We start from the raw sequence: 23,549 nt of genomic DNA, 5'->3' as shown, positions 1-23,549 counted from the left end.
TATTCAGAACTGAACCACGTTTCCTCCCTTCCACTGCCATTACCCATCTCCTACTGGGCGACCACCGTAACTCCTAACTGGTCTTCCTGTTCCACCCTTGATCCCTTCAGTTGATTCTCCACAGAGGAGCCACAGATCTCTTCTAATGTATAAGTTAGACCACATGCATTTCCTAAATCCCTCTTTAGCATGGCCTGTGGGATCTGGCCCCTACCTGGCTTCATGGTAATTCTCACTTCCTTCCACTGGAGCCACACATTTCTTCTTGCTCTTCCTGGAATATTTCACATTGTTCTTACTTACTTTACAACATCTATTCCCTGTGCCTAAAATCCTCTTCCTCCTGATCACCACATGCTTAGCTCCTTCTCATTATGTAAGTCTTTGCTCAAATGTCTCCTGCTCACTGAGACCTTCCCTACCTACCTTATTTCAAATAGCACTTCCCCCATCATCTATCCCTATTTTCTCCCCCTTACCTTGCATTATTTTCTTCCCAGATCTTATCGATATTTAAAACGGTATATTTTTTGCCTACTTAATTCTTGGCCCACTCTCCTTCCCCTATAAAGTAAGTTTCATAGGGAACTTTGTTTAACTTGTCTCTATCTTCCCAGTAATTAGAGCAATGTCTGAAACATTACATGTGGTTCATAGATATTCAATGACTGAATGAGTAAGTGGATGAATAAAGTGTTCCAGTACTTATCCATCTCATCCTAGTCACATCAACTTTAAACAGAAAATCTTTATTCTGCATGATGTAGTCACTGCTCTGGATTGTCCGAGAGGCCTTTATTCTTTCCATCTGACAGCACAGGCCAATCCAGGAACCCACCTGCATGGGATAGCTCAAGTCCTAGAATAAAGTCCTCGGGAGAAGTAAAGTCAAATTAGTAGCTAACTAAAATTAATGTCTCCTTCGAGTCTATAAAAGTAGAAGTTTTCCCAGCCCAACTGGCCCTGATGACTGGGACTGGCATGGAATGCTGCCACAGCAATCTTGTACTAGAGGAGTTCCCAATCTGGAGGGGGAGTGAGGGATCTTTTTATACTCTTTGTTTTGTGAAAGTACTAAGCATAACTCATCTTTGTATCCACAGTGTTCAGAACATTGCCGAGCAGATAGTAGAGTTCCAATAAATGTTTACTAAACAAATGAACAAACTGATCCATGAGACGAACAATAACAAAATCTTAAGTGTGATTCTTCTGTGTCTAAGCTTTGTGATAGTGTTAACTAATCTCAGCGAATAAAGCAGTTGCTTCGGTTAGACATATGCTATATAAAATCCATTCTCGTAGCTTTTTTTTTTCCTTCATAGATTAGATTGAAAACCTCATCGTGAAGGACCATGTCTTATCCATCTTGTATTCCCGGTTCTTAGCACAGTATCTGGCTGTAAAAGGAGAAAAACTCTACAGCAAAGGATAGAGAAGTTAGAAGCCCTGGCAGGAATCAGTGAGTATTAAAGAATGCCAGTCTGACATGATTATCAGATGTTAGGTGATGAAAATCATGCCAACTAACATATGGATTCCTACCCTGTTTCTATGGAAGACTTGAGCTCTAAAATTATTTCCTGAACACAGGGGATCAGAGCTGGTGCTGATTATTTACTATGAGACTGCTACTTTCCAGAATATTGCTGATCAAAGTGCTAGACACTCAGTGCATGAAAATCTACACCTCTTTACTCAACTCTTATAGTTAGGTAAAATGCTTTAGCAAATGGATGTTATAAAAAAGAGTTCCGAAAGCAGTTTGTTCACTAAATATGAAACCCTTTTCAAATATGAGATGAAATATATAATGCAACTATTAAATCAATATGCCTTGTGAGTACCCACCATGGTTACTGTAACCGAATGCTTTGGTTTGCCTGAGACTGAGGAGATTCCTGGGATGTGGGACTTTTGGTGTTAAAACAGGGAAAATTCTGGGCTAGCTGAGATGAGTTAGTCACCCCAATCATAGCATAACTTGCTAGTTTAGTTATCAGATACTCAAACGTATCTATATGTAGGATTTATAGGTAGACATAGAACATATGCTAGACAACTAGGCATCACTAGGCTACCAACACAAGAGGACTAAGAATTAGTCTTATCCTAGTATACCATATGAAGTGCAAATCCCCTCTCCTTCATTTCCTCTCCATTTCCCCGCTATGTTGGACCTCTTACTTATGTTTTTAAATTGTGTGCTTGTATCGATTTTATTGCAGTCAAAGGATATTAATTTGAGGTGTTAGGACAATTTCCTTTTCTTCAGAAGATACGGAAAATTGAGGAGGAGCATGGGAGCCTGGTCTCGATTGACGCACGGGCTCATCTGTTTTTTACAACCCCAAATGTGGCAATTTATGATGGTGACATCAATGTGGGGAATTAAAATTTTCCTAACTCAGAATGCATGTTTTCTACATATTCCAGAATGGAACACAAGCAGATTAAGTTCCAAAATCCAAGGTGAGATCTACAAGACTATCCCAGCCAGAATTCTGCTGAGGTATTTATTATAAGACAAATGGGGACAGATCCTCATGGACTCTTCCAGATCTTTCTGTCTCCTTCACAAGGATCATCTAGCTTTAAGAAGGCTCCAAAATAGTAGTTGGTTTTTGGACACAGAATAGTCATCAGAATCTGGATTACAGTATGAAAAATATTGCCTTTTCCAGAGTTTATAATGCCAGGCTTTCAACATTGAAGGATGATATATTCTTTCTAAATATCTCTGGTCAGTCTTAGCAACTAGATCTACTTTTAAGGCTCCATTTCTTCTATGTCTTTTAAATTTAATGATAAAGAAGAACTATCTAAATTTATAATATACACGAAACAGTGAAATTAGGAAAAAAATTCTATTTGATGTGAGTCTGGTTTTTTTTTTCCCAGCTCCCATGACTAAAAAGATCAACAGTTACCTACATTTGTAATATTTATGCCTCCCAGACTCAGGGTAATGAGTTTCATCTCTGATCGAATTTTTATAACTGACTTTCATTTACCTGTGAAATAGAAAGCCTTGGTAGGCTCTTGTCCTAAAGAATCAGACGCAAAAGTTAGTTCTATTGCAAGGAACGGAAGGGGGAAAAAGTGTCACCCTAATATGCTACTACTGTACTCCTCTGCTTTTTTGCAGTAAAGGAAAGCTATGGCCCTAGATACAAATACTGAAATAATGGAACTACAGAAGACAGATTAATCAAAACATGAAAACGACAGTCTTCAGCTCTCCTCCATGAAACTGTGGTGTGTCCTCCTAACTTTGGCCAAAGGCCCAGTTAAAAGGATTCTTCCACAAGATGAGCATGTTTAGAGGAAAGCCTTATCCTAATTGATGGTTTAAAAAAGCCCAACCCTACATTCTGTTCAGGGCTTTGGTTAAGTAGGTAAGCCAAAGCAGAGGAGACACGACTTCCTCCATTAAACTGGCTGGAACCCAGGTTGCACTAATTCAGTCTAAATAGAAACCCTCTGCTTTTCAATCCCTTTGTTCTCTTGGATGTCACAGCTCCCTGCTCTATTCGCTTCCTTTTATAGTCTTTCCTCACCAAGCATTTCAGGGAAAAAAAAGCTAAATAAAGATCACAGCCTGTTCCACGGTGTCCCCTTCTTCTTCATCATCTTCTTTCCCATTTGTGCAATGTTGTGGCACCTATTAACTACCAATGTTTTCAGAATGACATTATACAAGGTGCAGGCTGTACCACTGTGCCCTAAAAATATCAACAACTGCATTAGTCTCACAATAATTAATGGCAGGCATTATGCAAATGACAACTTTTTCGCTGCAAAATAATGACATTTCTTCATTTTGAGCAGAGTTATGCAAAACAATGAATTTAGGATGATAAATCACACAGGAGAATTAAGAAAGCCATAACGTTCCTGCCCAGGCAGGCAGAAAGATAGACAGACCAACAATTTAGAAGACATTGTTTGTTCTCACACCACTATAAAAAATCATAGCCAGTCGGCCATTAATGTGTGTGGGTTTTTTCCTTCTCCCCTTTAGGCAACAATGCATAAGGGTATGCTAAATTCTAGCAATTGGATCATTACAAGTCACAAGCAAATTTTTCTTTATTAACCTTAATAAGTCATTCACTCAGAGACTATAGTCATCAGGCAAATAAAAAGTATCACATGCCATTCTGCTACACATTAACTAATTCCTTATGCAAACATCACAACATATAGCAATTACTGCCGCTCAAAAAAACAAAGTCATTTTCAATTTATTTTATTGCTTTTATACTTGGCCATTTCCTGGAGCACATTATCGTTTCTTTCCATAACAACCCGAGGTGGAATGGAAAAGAATTTCAGTAGCTCTGAGCACTTCCTCTAGGCACCTTTGTCCTACGTCTTTCCCTTCCTGGGCCTGCTAAGGAAGGTTAGGGGTAGGGTATGTGCGTGCTCCTCAGCAGCAAATCTCCAACAAGCTCTAACGGGAACGGCACATTCAGCCCCTCTCTCTGCGGCAGAGACGGGAGGGCATAGGCAGAAAGACTAGGTCTGACTGTCTCCCACATTTGCTACCATAATGCTGACAGCTCTCCTTGATTCTGTAAAAACAGGCGAAAGTGTAGGTTTAGATCTGCCACTAACAGGTGAACATGAAAGTCAATAGATTCAATGTTAACCTGAGAGATGCCCATTCTGGTTAATGAGAATTATGAGGCTAGTTCGTCACGCTTCACTCAGCGCATAACCTGTCCCTTCAAGAGTCCTAAATAAAGAGCAATAATAAATATTGAAACTTCACCCCCCCAATGTTAAATAGGCCCTCTTTGTTTTTTCTGTCTTATTCTGTAGCACCCTTTATCCAAAGATCCCAGGATGTGAAACAAACACTAAATAAATATTATACGTGGCCAGTAGATTTTTTTTTTTAGCCCATTTTACAGACTGACAAATGGATTCTGAGCAAGTAGGGCTTTTCACAAAGTTGGGCAATGAAAGAGGTCAGATCTGACTAACGCCCCAATGTTCTAACCTCTGCAGCCCATGGCCTCTTTCTCATAACCATGAGCACTTTCTTGCTGGTAAACAATTATGCTGAAAACAGCCTGTACGTGTCCCTGTTCACACAATAGGATCATCATCTCCCTCTGTTCTCTTAAATCCACAATCCATTTCCCCCTTTTTAAGGTAGAATACTTCCAACACACACGAGGGAAAAGCTCCCTTTTCCGTTTCTCTTCCTGAAGGTAATAACATTTTGCAGTTCTCCTTAAATAAAATCCAGCCCATGCTGGATCAATAAGAATGATGCCCATTTCCCTAATGGCAGCCGATTGCCATTTGCTATTCAAATCAGACTAGATAAATTACAGTACATGCCAGGGAACAGGCCAGTGAATTAAGACAGGCCTCCAGAGGACCAGCGATATTATTAATCTTTTAAGACACTATCATATTTCTTCTTGACAGTGTGCGTAGACTCACAGACACACTGCGCCCAGATTGAAATATCAGCTGCTGAAAAAATCAATAGTGTTAGAAACACAATAATTTTTGGTCTGCAGGGCCTACACTGAGCAACACTTGTACCCCTCGGTGCCATCTCTTCTCCTGTCTCCCGTTTCCCATTTTCCTCTCCTACCTTCTTGCCCTTCCCTTTCCATTTCCTGGTTTTAAAAGCTTGTAAGCCCAAATGACAAGATATCGTGAAGGAGTTTCTACTGCGGACACTGGCCATTGTGGTCAAAGGGCTGGTTTTCCATGGGCTGTTTGAAACGCAATTTCACCTGACTAGTAAAACGTTTTGGTGTAGGATCATGTTTCCTACGCACTTAATACAGATCCCCAACCCTGTGTACCTTGTTCTGTTTTATGAGGAAACACAGATATTTAGGGAGGTGGACATATCTGAAAAGTCTGGGGGAAAGTGAAATGGAAAAAAAGAAAAATAATGGAAACCTGGACCAGAAATGAAAAAAAAAGGGGATTCATTGAAGAATGAGGAGAGAAAACAAAACAGAAGACTACAGGGAAAGCGGAGAGAGAGCACTGGATGCTGGGAAGAACCTTTGAATTATATTCTGAAAATCTGGGTTTAAGCCCTGCCCCTGCTGTCTGCATGCTATAGGATTTTGCCACTTACTTAGTCTTTCAGAACCTTGGTTTTCTTATCTATTAAACAAAACAATATAACCACCTACCTCATAGCAGTCTTGGGGGGGGGGGGTTAACTGACAAGATTATGTGTGCTTTCTAAATAATAATGTGTTTTGTAAATGGTTAAAAATGATATAAATTTTATTTCTACTAGAGAGAGATTTCTGAAATATGCCTGTTATTTTTCCCTTCGTGGAACTAGAATATCATAAATGGACTTTAGGTGTGATCAATAAATAACTAGACTTATAGCTACAGAAATGTTATTTAGAGCCATATTACCAGTAGCTAGTAGAACTGTTGAATCTTAGCCAATACCTTTTACATTTTACCAGGCTGGCTTTGCCTTTTCCTTCTCCCTTTTTACTCCAGATTTGAGGCTTTGATTCTTGTTCATGTTGTTTTCAACTGAGGAAGCAGATTAAACAACAACAAAAACAAACAAAAACACCAAACAAGACAAAAACCTACCATGCTTTGCAAATCTTTATACTATTTTCTTGATCCTAAGTCTCTCTCCAGTTGTTTCCCATTTGTCTTCTTCCTTTCATAGCAAAATTTATTGAAAGAATTGTCCATGTTAGCTGTTACCATATCCTCACTTTGCATTCTTTCCTCAACCTATTCCAACAAAGCTTTGATCCATTTCACTCTACCTTACCTGCTGTTGCCAAATCCAGAGGTCATGTTTTCATTCTCATTCTACTCAGCTTCTCAGCAGCAATTTAACGAAGTTAACCACTTCCTCCTACTTGAAATACTGTGGCTATCTTCTGGGACACCTCTCTTTCCAGTTTTTCCCACTACCTTCTTGGGTGCTTAAAACCTATTTGAGTCTCATCAAATATGAAATCCGTTACTAGGAATTCAATCTAAAATTACTTCTGATTTGGGATAAACACAGCATATTTGGCAGAACAATGAACTCTTAGAAGGTGCTGGTGAGATATGCAGGTTTTGAATGTCTGGCTTTACGACTTTGAAATGCCACAGAATAGACCAGAAAATCTAGTTCTTGGTTTGGCTTGAAGCTTATTTATTCTTATAGCAAAAATATTAGCAACTAAGTTTCAAATATCCATAAATGATCCTTTAACTAGAAATTGGCCAAATAGACAGATTTCTACATATGGGCAAAATATAGAGTGTCTTCAACGCACAGAATTTCAGAGACCTCCATATTGAACTTGAAATTCACAAATATACATTGCCTCATAGTTCTACAAGAGTCACTTAACTGTTCTACTCGTTTTTTTCCAACAATTGTTTCTTGAGGTGTACATTGCAAGAAGAAAAGATGAAAACCACTCCCAAATAAACCAAAGCAACCTGAATATGGTTTCAGTGCTGGGTTGTACCCCTGAACTCTAGCAAAAGCATGAAAATTTCTTGTAAGTACACAAGATATACTCTAACAATCAGCAGATGGAGCTTGAGTTCATCTTTGTCTCAGGAGAAGAAACAGTCCTTCCTGACTTACAGATATGGCTGGAGGGCAGTTCCTGAACAAACTGGTTTCTAGCCCTATGTCTGTGTCTACAGTTTGATCATGCTGTAACATATAAGGTCACTGACATGATAAAATATCACAAGATAGCACAGGACTGATCAAAACCTAAAATTATCCAAATGTACTACTTGGAGAGAATGCCAACAAATTCTTTTGCTTGTGATATTACCAAGAATATGAATAAAGGGTATTTTCTTAAGAAAAAAAGAGTTATTCCCATGATTTGCATGTCACCTGCCACCTAGGAATAGACTCTGGCTCCCCTTTCTGCTCAAATTCTTCCACAGAGTCAGCTTGCCAAGCCTCTAACCAAGGTCTTTCTCTTATCTAGACTAGAACAAATAGTCCATTTTGAGTCCTGAGAGCATATCAACAAAATTCCCAGGCTTAATACTTTTATTTAATTATATACCTATATATTTATTATTTTTTAATGAGCTATTCCACTAAGTTAAACTTTAACCATATTAATCTGGGGGGAAAAATCCCTGACTATCAACTAACAATTTTGTAAACAGTTATCTCATGAGCTAAATATTAACTTGAAAAATTAAACTCAGAACTCCAAACAAGCAGGAGAAGCCAAAAGGCCAGTAGGAAGGAATAAAGATTTTGCTGCCTTTGGTGTATCAGGTTGCCTTGGAAGAGAGTGACACAGTCAGGCAAGAGAGTGTTTTGGTGGCAGCTGGATGATGTGTACGAATAGGAGAGGGAGAGAGGGGAAGCAAGAAAGGACTTGGAAGACACCTACTGCCTATCATCAAAATCTCAAAACTTAGATGATACATTGACATCAGACCTCATGGAAAAGAAAATGCATGAGAATATGAATCCACTGATAATGTCCATAGGAATTCAGGGACAATAAAGCTATGCTTCAAGAATATGGACATCTTTTTATTTTAGCCAACATAGATAAGCTACCCAGTACAAGGCTGGCTAGTCCATACTGCCTACCTGCCACTGAACCTCATGTGGAGCATTCTGGGACCACTCTCCCACTAGAAACAATGGAATGCAGACTGCTCTGCCTGTTCCGGTTCCTCTTAATAATAACAAAGCAAAGCTGAAATGTCTCTCTTCATTACTGGGTTGGTGGGGGCTGTGACTTCAAGTTCTAAGCAATCGTCAAACTTTCCATCAATTCACTCGATAATTAATATAGACATATCACCTAAGAAAAAATTGGATCTAGGCAGTAGACCAATGTGTGGATGTGTTACCATAAATATTGTTATGGTTAGGGCTTCGACGCAACAATTTCAAGAAAATCTACATAGCTAAATAATATGCACAATCTTGATATCTGTGGTATAGGATAAAATTGATTTATTTTTAATGCTGTTTCAGGAATGCTTAGGAACTATTAAGATTCTTCCTGTCAGTCTGTTAAGGATTAGTCCTGCTTGCTGATTAAAAAAAAAAAATCATTAACAAAAATTTTCCCAGTGTAGGTATTTTAAGGAAGACTCCCATTTGTCCTATATATGGAAACAGTGAGGCCAAACAGTGTGAGTTACTCAAGAGAGGGGTGGGATGAGATGGAAAAAAAGGAGAGATACATGAATATAGAAGGAACAATCCTGAAATACACATGTATATCTTATTTAGATTCCAGAAATATGATACAGCTCATCAGACCTTCCTTTTTATATTTTTAATTATACACTTAATACATGAATACATGCTTATTGGAAAATATTTACACACTATAGACTATACTTTATACTTGGAGCTTTTTACAGTTTATAAATACTTTCACAAAAATTAGCTTTCCTGACCACTCCAAAAAGTAAAGAGTAAAAAGAGTAGGTTCCATCATCTCTGTTCTATTGTTAAGCAAGTATCACTGTAGCATTGAAGTAGTTGGCACAGAATGAACTAGAACAGAGAAACAAGAATTATTAGCAGTCTTGCTATACCTATGGACATGATGAGTGAGGGGATAGGTTGACAACTGAGGAATGGAAAGACTATAAGTGAGTGATCAGAGGAGGGCATCAAGGGGAGAGAGTTTTCAAAATATTCAAAAGAGAATATAGACGAGCACTAGGAATGAAGGGCAAAATTAGGAGTGATTTGTGGGAAAGAAAAAGTGGTTGGAGCAAGGAAGAAACTCCAAATTCAGAACACTTATTCATTTGGCATACATCAATTGTGTGCCTACTATATTTGAGTTTCTCTGGATGCTGTTGGGCAAACAATACTATGTATTGAGAGACTGACCTGTGCCTGAGGTACTTAATGTCTAATTATTGTAATAATGTCCCAAAATAATTATAATACAGAGCAATTCAGATATTCAGAATAGGGATTTAGGGAAAATCATCTCTTAAATCTCAGCTGACAATGAAAATCTTCACTACAATGAAGAAATCTAGTTGAACTCTGAAAAATGTGTAGGATTTGGGAAGTGATAAGAAGATCCAGGTTATGTGAAGGGCACGAGAAAAAGCATAGAAGCAGAAAATTGAAAGATACATTTGCGAGCAGCAAATAAACGTTAGTGGAAATTATTATAGGAAAATAACGTTGGAAAGGTAGGTTGAGCCTGGAATGTGAAGGGGGTTCTTGAATATTGGGCCGAGTAATCAGCTTTATTCTGTGGGCAAAGGAGGTCTATTAAAGGCTTATATAAGTAGGGTACTGGCACCATCACAGTGATACTTTAAGTAATTGGGAATAATGGGCAGAATAAATTCAAACAGAGAAAGCCTAGAGATAATGAGAGAGAAAGAAAGAGAGAGAGAGAGATCCATTGCAATAACCCGGGCACTATGAGATAAATATGTGACCTCAGTAGTGTCAGTAGGAATAAAAAGGAAATGAAATGTTCTAGAGACATTGTGAAGGAAGAAATGATCATTAATATATATTAAACCTCTACTAAGTGCCAGGGACTGTACTATGTGCTTCATGTGGATTAACCCATTTAATCTGCATGTCAACCCCAAAAGGCAAGTAAGTTTATTGTTTCTATTTTACAGATGAGGATTAAGCAACTTTCTCAAGCGTATACAGTTAATAGTGATAAACCAGGATTCAAACCCAGGTCATCTGTCTCTGGGGCCTGCCTCTTAACCTCTATGCTTACTGTTTAAGCATAGGCTCAGGGGTCTTGGTGGTGGATCATATGTTACAAGATTTGATAGAACTTGATGATTGATTATATATGAGTCATAAGAACCTGAGATTGTTGAGAATCTTGATTCTGAGATTTTTGGGCAATGGCTAGAATAGTGACACTATGAATAAAAGGAGGGAAACTAAAAAGACCTTCCGGACTTCATATTTTACATTTGTTCTTAATGGTACAATTGCTTTTTCAATTTTAAGTGTCAATTCACCATAAAAGTCACAAAACCACCAGCTGAACCACCAAACTTAAAAGGCTTTGAAGATAGGAACCAGCTGATTCTTCCTTCCAAGTTTCACTAATGTATATGTGGAGTCTAGCACAGTGCTCTGTATATAAGAGATGCTCAACAATAACGTGTTAAATGAATCATTGGAGGGGTATTAATCATAAATGAGAATAAAGGGAGGGAGGGTAGTAGAGTCAAAAGAGTATGACCCAGAGTAAGACAAATCTTGGTTCAAATCCTGGCTCATCAACTTTCCAACTCTAGGACCTAGCGTATGTTACTTTAAACATTTTGTAGAATATGAGGTAATAATTCATGAGAAAGCCAGATAGCTTTCTGGATTTAGTGCTTCTATGTAAGGCAGTGGATCCATAAAAACCTAGAAAGGATGCCCTCAAAGGCTGTTATCTCTGACAGAAGAAAATCTGCAACCTTCTTCTCTTATTGAGTTTAACTTACAGAAACTACATTGAGACCTATACAAAAAAATCTGCTAATTGCCAGTATTAAAAGAGAAATAAATAATTTTCAGAGAAGTAAAATTACTTTATAGTTTCAACTGAAGGGGAGGTTTTAATTGCAGGGAGACATCAGCTGAATGGTTTAGTGTGGACTAGTGGGATCCAAAGAAAAACCAAGTTTAATTAGCCTTAAGATTTTATACAGCGTGGCTCTTCCCTCCCACACCTAGTCTGATTCCATCGGGTCAATCTCCTTTTCAATCACGCTCTCTCCCATCCTTTTCTCAGATGCTGTCAGGACAAGCCAATGGGAGAATGACATACAGATGAAAACAAGATTTGAATAATTACTGCACTGTGGCTGGTTGTTGTTTGAGGATCATTTTATTTCTTCCAATCACACAGGTCCTTGGACTTCACAGCCTCGTGTTTCAGATGGGGCTGATGCTGATTATATTATGACATTACAGCAAAGACAGGCAGATCAGACAAAGTGAATTTCACTCAGTAATTAAACTGCAGTATCTTTCGTGGAAAGTCCAGGGCAGGATTAATCGAAAGGTAGCTCTTTATCATCTCGATTAGTGCTGGGATTTGAAGTGAGCTCTGATTTGACAGCTAGCCCTGAGTCGGGCTGACTGGTGGCCCCATATCTGTCTAACTTGCAAAATAATATCAGATCAAGAGACATTTGCAAGGCTATACCCTTTCCTTTTATTTTATTTTTATTTGAAGGAAATGCAGATAGATTCAAATATGCTACCATTTCCATTACCCTGTTTGCTATTACAAAAATGTCTATTAAAAAGAACAGGTCCTTCCAAACCCCACAGCATTTTACAAATGGTTTCACATAATTCCACTTAGCACCATGCTCTAATGGCTTCTTATTTCTTCCTTTTTCATTATCGGAGACTCAAATCTGAACATTTGGATGGCCCAAGCAACAGCTTCTCAAGCTGCTTAGTTTCCACTTTTATTTCAAAGGACTCATTGTAGGATTTATGGAGGAATTTTGCTTCTCTCAATTGCTCTTTTAATGTGTGAGATATTCCCAAATTCTTTACTGAGTCATGCATTGGATCACTGATCTCAATCCTAGACGTCTATAGAAGCACCTGTGAGGCTTTGTAAACAATCAAGACATCTAGCTCCCGCTCCAGACCCAAAGATTCAGTATCTGCAGCAGTGAGACCCCAGCACCTGTAAATTTTTATAAGTCTATTGGCGAACTGAACTTGCTGCCAGGGTTGAGCCCCATTGAGTGAGCTCTACAGTATACCAGCCATATTTGCAAACGCTTTATCAAAACAAGCCACTGTTGAGGGAAATGAAGGCTGATATTGTTGTGGAAAATCTCTTAAGAAAATGGTAAAAACCTTTTTCTAATAACCTTTGCATAGAAAAATATATATCAGGTCTCTTAAGGGCAATGGAAGACGAAGAAGACTACAAAACAGAGATTTATGTTGACAATGCTTCCACTGATCCATCTGATAACATTCAAGGTGATGGTTTACTGATTGAGCTCATCACAGGATAACACTGTAGCTACAAACCATATAATGTAAGACGACTGTTGACTAACTTCAGAAAATCTCAGAGTTTGGACACAAACTCGGAATTAGCTGTTATCTAATTTAATACCTCCACTATTCAGCTGTCTTTTTAGAAAGAGAACGGCAGAATTGAAATACCTGATTTCAAATTCTGACTCGGCCTTGTTTTGGAGTTTAAGAACACACATTCTGGAGTCAAACCGAATCCAATTACTAGTTGGGTGGCCTTCAGAAAGGTATTTACTTCTCTAAGTCTCAATAATCACATCTTTAAAATGGGGCCAAGAATACTTATCTCACAGAGCTCTTTGGGTTTTATATTGATTAATTTACGTAAGAGTGCCTGGCCAACAAAAGTATCAGAATGAAATAAAAGTCTGTTGAAGGCAAATACAATAATATTATTTAAGGCTGTCTCTGAGCCTCTGTGCCTCAAAACCGTCAGTTTTGAGACTCAGAGATCAGTTTTCTGGAAGATTTGATCTGCCAGGGATAAAGAGAATGAATCCAAATACAAACTGCTTTCAAATTTTATTGTGCATAAGCATCACCTGGAAGTGACTGTTAAAAATGCAAATTGCTGGGCTCCAATCCCAGAGAGTCTGATTCAGCATGTAAGGGGGCAATCCAGGAATATGCATTTTAGCAACCACCCAGGTCGAGGATCCTCACTTTGATAAAACAGCTATAAAGGAATAGAAATTAGTTAAACATTTATCCCCAAAATAATCACAGGTGTGGCCTGACCTGGACGAGGCCATGCTTTCTGTTCCTTAGGTCAGAATTCAGTTAGATGAATTTAAGTTATGCACAAATATAACATGTTCACAGAGTGTGATTATGCTTACAGAGTAAAAAGTCTATTTTTTCTTAAATATGCTTCCTGAATGGGGCTGGCCCGCGCGCTCCGCTGCAGGCGGCCCAGTGTTTCTTTGGTTCGAATCCTGGGCGCGGACATGGCACCGCTCATCAAACCACGCTGAAGCAGCGTCCCACATGCCACAACTAGAAGAACCCACAGCGAAGAATACACAACTATGTACCGGGGGGCTTTGGGGAGAAAAAGGAAAAAATAAAATCTTAAAAAAAAAAAAATGCTTCCTGAATAATTATCATTTAGCCACTAATATTATCTTCAACTTTTTCATCACCATTAGGTACATGTAAGTATACAGGCATGGGTCAGATCATTATCAACTCATCGTTTGTCTTCTTATGAAATAAAAATGTCTCCTTCTGAAAATTGGCAAATTCTTTAAACAAACAAAAGTAGCTATTTCCTCCTTTAAATGCATCATAAAATAAAGTATTTTTGAAGTACATTAATCAAAATTGATGATAAAAATCAATGCACAATTGTGAGTTGAATATTTTAAGTGCAATTGATAAATTAATTTGCTAAAAGGAAGATATCCAACCTATAAATGGAAACTATTCTGGATCTAAGGGAAAATTTTAAACATTTTCACCTTCAAGGTTTTTCTAAGGAAAAAACAGTGAGACAAATTCCAGAAATGTGTTTAGAGTTTGTAACACAATATGCCAACAGATGTACATTAACTTTCTATATTCTAAAAGTTATTGTACAAGACCACAAGAGAATTATGGTCTCTAATTGCAGCTGAGCATATAGTTGAGCTGCAACTCAGCTCATAGTGGAGGAAAAAATAGCAATATGAGAAAATGTTATCCACATTACAAGACAATATAGCCTAGTAGTCAAGTGTGAAGCAGAAGGAGAATCTTTTTAATACATACTATGTGAGCTAGAGTAAGCTACTTAAGATCTCAGAAACTCAGGCACAGTACCTCTCCGAGAGGGTTGTGGTGACCATAGTGAGTATTGAATAAATGCAAGCTGTTTTTTATTATAATAGTTGACAGTTTATTTCACAAGATATGTCACAGGTGAGACTTAAGTGAATGGTGCAGACATTGAGAGCTACAGAAATCTAAAATTAAGAGAATATTGGCATGGCTGGTAAGGTTTTTGCAAGGAGTGGTATTTGAGTTGGATAATTCAGAACGACTAAGAATTGGATAGACAGAGGCACAAAGGTCGTTTTAGGCTTGGGGGGGTGGTGTTGATCTGAGCTGCAGGTAAGAGATACAAAGTGTTTAGGGACTGTTAAATAGTTTAGGATAAAACTGTAAAATATAATTTGGGTAAAATGATAGAGGGTTCTGAATTCCAAAAGTCATTTTTTGTTTTCTTGGTAAAATTTTTAATTGCTCAAATGTTTTCCCAGTGTATTTCAACATCTCTTTAGAATAGTGGTTATCAAGTTTCAGTATGCGTCAGAATCACCTGGGGGACTTGTTCAAACACAAATTGCTGTACTCCACCCCAAAGTTTTTAATTCACTGGGTTGGCGTCTGTGTAATAACATATTCCTAGGTGATATGAATGCTGCTGGTCACTTTGAGAACCACTGCTTTAGAAGATGGTAAGACAGAGTCGGAAGGAGGAGGTTTTACCTAAAAGTAAGAAAAAATTGAATAACTAAATAACTCTCTTAATTTCCTATAAAATTTCACGCCCATTTTCATACCAAGTTGTGAAAGAACCTACTTGGAGATTACCTAAGGGAAAAAAAAAATGCTAATTTGACCTCCTAATCTCTCTACTGGGTTCAGGTCCATAACTGTGGGAATGAGAAGATCCATAATCAAAGGACCCCAGGCCAACGAGCTTGGACAGTTAAAGGAGACTTAACTAGCATTAAGCATATTCAAGAATTGAAAACAATAGAGCCAAGAGATTGAAGAAGGTGGGTGGACTTTTTATTCCAAAGAGTCTCTAACAATCCGTGCCAGACATTTTGTACTTGGGTTACAATTAACTGCCTGCCCCATAAACCACAAACTATTTTCAACCCACCTTCATTCACCTTTTCTTTTTCTTTTCAGCTTTATTGAGATATAATTGGCATGTAACATTGTGTAAATTTAAGGTGTACAATGAGATGATTTGATTTGGGTTATTTCCTTGGTCATTTGTTTACATATTTCTTCTAAGTAAAAATCTTTTTTGGAATATAGACTCTTAGCATATTCTGGAAGATGGAGGCTATTTTTCTCTTGGAGTATAATTGACATACAATATCCTGTAAGTTTCAGGTGTACATCATAGTGATTCGATATTTATATACATTATGAAATGATCAACACAAAAATCTAGTTACCTTCTGTCACCATACAAAGTTATTACTATATGATTGGCTATATTCTGTATGCTGTACAGTTGTAAATAAGTCATAGGGATCTGATATACACCTTTTTATTTTCTTCACCAGGCGGTCAGGAGTCAGCAGGGGGAACAAGACCTCTTTACCCAGGCATGGGGTCACTGTTTAAGCATCTCCACCTACTGCTTCAAAATTGTTCTCCGAAACAAACTTTCACTATGTAGTAACTCTACTTTAGGAAATACTTTTAAAGGCAGAAAAAGAAAATGAAATGCTCCAAGAGACTCTATTTTCTCATGCACGACTCCAACAGCACTATCTCACAAGTTAGTACTTTATTTTTAATGGCAGAAAAAAAATAATGTTGTGTTTGAAGACTCATGCAGAAGTCTTTGTGATAAAAGGTCAAAAGTGGATTTTAAATGTTCGAAACTCCAAACATCTCTCAATAATAGCAGCTTATGTCCTAGCCATTTGTCTTTCCTTAAAATAAGCTATATAATTACAAAGTATAATTAATAATAATAACAACAATTACCACAAGTACAACAGAAATAATGATGGTAAGCACCATAGGCCCAGATCTTCACAGTTACAAAGGATAAGAATTTGTCTCAGTATTTTCAAGAACAGACAGCAGCCCAATAATACAGAGAAAAAATTGAAAGGAAAAAATCTTTCCTATGCTCCCTGGAAAATACCACAGAAAAATAGACAATGAACTTTAATACCTCTTGTTAAAGATCTTCATTTTATAGATCAGTTCAGGCAATTTAAGTAGACAACAACATGAGGCCTCCAACGTCTCTTAGGAAACAGTATCAACATTAATTCCTGGCTGGTCCCAATTCCATTTCTAGTTAAGCATCCCCATCCACTCATAAGAAAAAGGAAATAGCATTTGTATAGTGTTTTACAGTTTATAAAGCACTTTCACAAACATCATATTATTTGATTGTCTCAACAATCCTGTGGGATAGGTAAGTAGGAAGAGTATTAATATTCTACCCATCAGCAAGTGAGAGAATTAAAGATCAGAGAAGACGGAAATAAATTAATCTTTACTAAATATCTACATTGAGTCAAACTCTGTGCAGACCTAAAAAGAAGCCCAAATACAGAGTTTTACATAACATGAAATAGGCTCAGAGAATCTGATACCTACCCAAGGTCACAAATGACAGAGCTAGGACTTGAAGGCGGATGATCCAGTCCCTAAGATGCACTTTCTACCAAACCATAGACTGGATTCTCAGTTGCAAACGTATAGTTATAGCAACTGGCCCTCTCAAGAGGAGGCTTGTTCAATTGCCAAGTGTGACAACTACTAGTAGTGTTCAAGGTTTTGTTTGTTTTTAGTTAGCCTGACAAAAATGGTACACACCCCTTGAGAAGATGTGCATCTCTATATTACTTAGTCTGTCAAGAGAAAAAGGAGAGAATGTATTATTTCATTGGCTTAGAATACTGACTTTTTTTTTTAAGATTTTATATTTTTTCCTTTTTCTCCCCAAAGCCCCCCAGTACATAGTTGTATATTCTTCGTTGTGGGTCCTTCTAGGTGTGGGATGTGGGACACTGCCTCAGCGTGATTTGATGAGCAGTGCCATGTCCACGCCCAGGATTCGAACCAACGAAACACTGGGCCACCTGCAGTGGAGCGCGCGAACTTAACCACTCGGCCACAGAGCCAGCCCCTAGAATACCGACTTTTAAAAGTCACTCCAACTACCCACAGACACAAGGGACAACACAGCCTCATTTCCACCAAAATACTCCTTACAAGGAAAACAAATCAAAAGACTAACCAACCTCAAAGGCTAGATTCTGGCCTAGGCTCAACTTTAAACTATTAGTTTTTAAATAAGTGGCTAAGATATATGCATATTAAAATGAGGAATAACAGGAGAGGGTGTATAAGCGAAACAAATCATCCCTTCGCTGTTCTGAACTCAGGAGTCTCAAAGCGGTAGATTCAGACTCTGAAGCCTCTTGATCAAATTGCCATACCTCTTTTTGCTTTTACTTTTCACATCCAATTACTTGTACAATAATGTATAATTTTTGCTTTTTACATTTTTTTTGCAATTTACATTTACTTGTACAACTTGTAAGTTTTGTTTTTTGTTTTGAGATAGTTATATGCTCCCTCTACTTTATGCACCGCTTCTGACTTAGAGCATTTAAAGGATTGGCAAAGCAATGTCTTCCCACAAAAGAGATGGAGGTTTCACCTAGAAGGCATTATGGGAATTTTGGCTGCAGAGGACAAGGGAGGTCTAGTCTATAGGTAAATATTTGCGAGGTTAGATTGAATTTTTGAGTATTAAATTAAAACATTTATTGAAAGAAGATTGCTGTGTATACCTAACAACTACCTTGCTACTGAGCATTTTTAAACAATTGCAGAATTTCAGAGTTGATTCTATCCTGGGTATTTTATTTTTATAATGAAGAATATTACTGTTGGAGTTCATTAAAATTATATATTACAATTGCCTAAGGATTGAACACCCTATAAAACATCCCTGAAAGTGGTTGTCCATGCTGAAACACCTTGGTCTTAGAGGATTAATATTTGTTGATATCAGGGACTGTTATAGACTGAGTATGTCCCCCCCCCCCTTAAATTCATATGCTGAATCCCTAACCCCCAATGCGACTACATTCCAAGATAGAGCCTTTAAAGACGTAATTAAAATTGAACGTGATCATAACGGTGGGGCTCTAATCCAATAGGACTCACATCCTTATAAGAAGAGGAAGAGACACTAAGGAGAGTGCACACAGAGAGAAGGCCATGCAAGAAGACATGGTGAGAAGGTTGTCTGCAAGCCAAGGAGAGAGGCCTCATGAGAAACCAACTCTACTGACACCTTGATCCTGGACTTCCGGCCTCCAAAAATGAGAAATAAATTTCTGTTGTCTAGGCCACCCAGTCTGAGATATTTTGTTATGACAGTCCTAGCAAACTAATACAGGCATTAAAGTTCTCACAACACCTTGCAAGGTAGGAATTGATTAAACCTACTTTACAGGTATGAAACAGATTATGGGAGATTCAAGAAATGTCCCAAGAGACACAGAATCAATAATTGGCATAACTAAGATTTAACCTAATTCTGTCCTCCAGACCAATATTTTTTTCTCCTTGTCTGTTTTCTAGCTTTAAGCACATAAGGGTGTTAAAAAGTTAGTTTTTATATTGACCTGAATATTTTATTCTTGTATATTTCATCACTGGTTTGCGTTCTACTTGGAGTCACAAAAAACAACACAATTTATCTTCTATGTGACAGTCCTCAATATACTCGAACATAGTTGTCATACTCCTTCCTCATGAATTTCCAAACAACCCCAGGTTCCTCAACTCTTCCTCATATCACACATTTCATTCTCTACCGTCCTGGTCACTTATCAGGATGACCAGGTAAGTGGTCATCCTGAAGAGGTTCCTATTTGTGTAGATTTCTTGTACTGGCTTCTTACATCATATCTCCCTTATATCACTCATGAGTAGTCCTTTAAGAATATAAAGGCAAAATCTTGCATTTATCCATTTTAGAAATTATATCTGGTTAGCTGTAGCCCATCATTCCAGTCCTTCAAGATGTCTTTGGAATGTTTACTTCATTCAAAAACTTTTCTATGTATTTAGATCATGTCATCTGCAACTCTGATGAACATGCTTTCATCCAAGTCATTGAAAAAAACATGGTAGCCAAATATGGCTTAGGATATTCCTGCAATATACCATAGGAATCACTTCTATGATGACATTGAACCATTTATTTGCACTTAATAGTGTGGTCATTCATCCAGTTACTAATCTGTCTGTACTTAGATTAGTTACCAATCTATCTGTACATCTAACCCAGGTAAGGTCAGGTCATATATTGTAGACATGCTTTCACTGAATCCACTCTGGTTTTTAACAAGCACCACTTCTTTCAGGAGATCATAAACCATTGCTTTAAGCTTTATTGTTTTAATAATGCATTCTAGGCACTTGCTCAGGACTGACATTGAGCTGTTTCTTCTTATAATCTGCCTTTTTATACTTTCTAAAATCAGAATATTTTTTACATCTCTAGTTGTCTAATGTCTTTTCTCCTTGGATATGAATGGCAGTAATTGATGATCTAATTGACAAATCCTCTCACTAGCCTATGGTTCTCTAGCTCTATTTCCAGGCTCTTGTCCTTTTTCTTCTTCCTATTTCCTTCTGAGGAACAGAGTCACTCATGTGTAATCATGGAGTGCATCCAGAGACAGTATGCTGGTCAGAGATAGATCTGTAAAGCCGAAGAGTAGAGAGGATTTAAACAAGGTGCTGGCCTCAGGCCTGACCGCATTAGCAGAGGAGAATGGGCTGTGACTAGGTGAGGGTTTGCTTTCATCTCTGTCCAGGGATCTGCCTAACTTCTGTTTTTGACTTCTAACTGTGTACCGAGACAGAGTTACATCCTTTTCCTATTCACTCTGGATGATTTCCTCTGCCAAATACAAAAGCTTTGTATTTTTCAGCCTTTAACTGAAAAAGATTGTGATATATACTGCTTTTATTTTCCCATAAAGTCTTTCTCTGAGGCAGGCATGTACCTGACCTTTACCTAATCAAGAAAAGTTGTTTGGGGGATGGGGGATAGGGATGCAGGTTGGACTTTAAATGCACAAATCAGTTCTAATAAAAACACTGAGATTCAGGTGCCTGAGGTTAGAAATACTGGAGGGAATTCAATTACACTAATTAATATTTAAGAAGGGCTAGAGATCACATACTGAATGTGGGAAACTAGGCCAGTCAGACACGAGCATATGGGGAGGGCAAGATCAACTGATAAAAGTAACAAACAAATCATACATAAATGCTCCAACAGGAATGAAATAGAGAATATAAAATAAATGTTCCAGCAGACACTGAAGAGGAGGTAAAGTAAATGGTCTACCAGCCATAAAAGCAAAATGTTCTAACACACACAAGACTTTTCATTGGTTTTAGGTAAACATATATACTATAAAAATGATTTTTTTTTCAAATAAGGTAGTAGGAAATGTCGCCCATTTATTAAAACAGACTTAGTTTGGGTTCTGTGAATTCACAGCATACTATTATTTGCTCTTGTTTCCTCACGGGCCCATCAAGTAATAGTCTCAACATGGCTTGACTTTCATAATAGGTAGTTCCCAATGGCTAAGTCTATCTGGATACCCAAAACCTGACTGAAGGTGGAGAAGCAGCAGAGTATTCTGGGTTCCCCACAAGTCTTTCTAGTTCTGGCTTTTATGTCATTTGGTTGATATCACAGTTGATCCCACATTCTCTCTTTGGACTTGATTTTTCATTTGTGACCCAGATAGTCAATTCTGATTTTTGGTCACTCTTGTACACTTCAAAGCTTTCCAGAGAAGGTACTAATGGTACCAAAACTACCTTGCTTCTACCATGTAAATGGTTCTTTCTTCTTCTACACTAGCATTTACCCACCCTTTTCTACTTCTTCTCCACTTCGAAGCCCTCTCTCCCTCCTTCCTTTTTCTCTAGTTCATCAGGACCTTGAACTACTATTCTACCAATCTTATTTTTTCAAAGCTCTCCCCTCTGAAAGCCACAGTGTATCAGCTCACAGTGCCATCTTGGGAGCTTTGAAACTGGGAGGCTGGAGAATTCCCTGGGTTGCTTTTGCTATCAACAGCATCATGCAGAAGCAGAAGTAGAAACCTAGAGCAGTAGATGGGAGGAGACTGAGACTGAGATTTGGGCCCCTCTTCCAAATTCTCTAGTGCACGCAGATGGTAATTAAATGACTTTGGACAAACCCAATGTCTATGTTTAATGTGTAATATTAGGCTTGTGGAGAGAACAAAGCAGAAAAACGAAAACAAGGTTCTCGCCCTTTCGGAGTTTAACCCCTAGTTGAAGAAATAATTTAAAAAATACCAAAACCCACAAGATAAAGAATCCTCAAAGTGTTTAATTGTCCTTAAATAATAGAGGAACAGAGACAGGAAATAAAGGTACTTCCTAAAAATTTGAACTAAATTCGTGGTTTTCACACTCCTCTTGATGGTCCCCAAGCTTACAGAGAGATTGCAAAGAGACGATTGAGCAGTTAAATATTTAATTAAAATGTAAATTAAAAAAATTATACATTTGTACCAATTTACAATTGTGATAAAAATGACTTGCAAATTTAAATGTTTTATATAAAATTTTAAAAAACATCGGAGACCAATGTATTGTTACAAATTAAATATGCACAATAAGGTTAACTAGTTTTCATGCAGGCCTCAAATTAAGGCCCTGAGATTGGATGGCAAACTGTTACAAAAAAACCTCAAAAACTGTTACTATGTGCAACTGCTTATCTGTGTCTCGTGATTTTCTTGACACCATATCATACTCCATTCCTCATGGAAAATACACTGAGTGCTTAAGCCAATAATATAATAATCAAATACTGTTTCCATGTTTTTGTATATTTGCCATTATATTCTTACTGATTGACTTTATAATATTTAGTATGATAAATAACTTGAATTTGTAAAATGACTTTATTTTAATAAAATATTGCTCTTATTATTTTATATGAAAAGCCTCCAATAAGATTTGTTTTGAAATGAGGATTCTGATGTTTAAAAGAAATATGAAAAATTTCTGGATCAAATAATTTGTATGAACCCTCGAACTCAAGGTAGTATGAGTTTCATGCTTCTGACTCCAGGCTGCTCAGTTTCTCTGAATTTATTGACTTGCTGGTTCAGACTACTGCATACAGCAGATATACCGGGCGCAAACTAGATTTCATATACTGGCTACTATTCCTTCAAGCTTAAGAGAGATGATATCTTTACTCTGAGGAGTAGATTATTTATCATGAAACCATCACATGTTGAAAGAGGTCCCCTTGTCTCAAATATACCCAGGACATGAAATTTATCAGATATTCTGAGAATGTCAGATTATAAGAATTTAATATATTAGTTTAAAATTTAACAAGTAGTAACCAAGAAATAAGTCAATGGAAACCTCTTTAATTACCTAAGAAGCGTTGCCTATATTAATTATGTAATACATGGACATTTACTCATTTATTTTACATTAACTCAAAATATATCAAAAGACTACACAAGATTTTTTCCTAACATTAATCAGCCATTATCTATGGTTTAAGAAAAGAGTGGGCCAAAAATGCTTCCACCACTACAAAGAGTGGAACTAGTAAACTTGAGGAAAGATCCATTTTTCAAGACCTGATCTATGCTCTACTATGGAAGCATGTCAAACTCTTCTAACATGGAAACACATGTAAGCTAAGAAAAAATTGACGAGG

General features: G+C 37.5%; 1 protein-coding gene and 1 long non-coding RNA gene across 49 annotated transcripts in view; one reads left to right on the top strand and one right to left on the bottom strand.

Annotated features, from left to right (window-relative positions):
* ZBTB20 (zinc finger and BTB domain containing 20) overlaps positions 1-23,549 on the bottom strand; it is a 746,442-nt gene that overhangs the window by 347,266 nt on the left and 375,627 nt on the right. The gene's annotated exons all lie outside the window — the stretch shown is intronic.
* Positions 15,380-22,803, top strand: LOC139076911 (uncharacterized). Its single transcript, XR_011528943.1, has 3 exons — positions 15,380-15,511; positions 15,665-15,798; positions 18,955-22,803. It is a non-coding gene; the product is annotated as an uncharacterized lncRNA (long non-coding RNA).

Source organism: Equus przewalskii, chromosome 18 (genome assembly GCF_037783145.1).
Source record: "Equus przewalskii isolate Varuska chromosome 18, EquPr2, whole genome shotgun sequence".
NCBI lineage: Eukaryota > Metazoa > Chordata > Mammalia > Perissodactyla > Equidae > Equus > Equus przewalskii.
The sequence above is the reverse complement of the archived record's forward strand: the minus strand, read 5'-3'. Positions and strand labels throughout refer to the sequence as shown.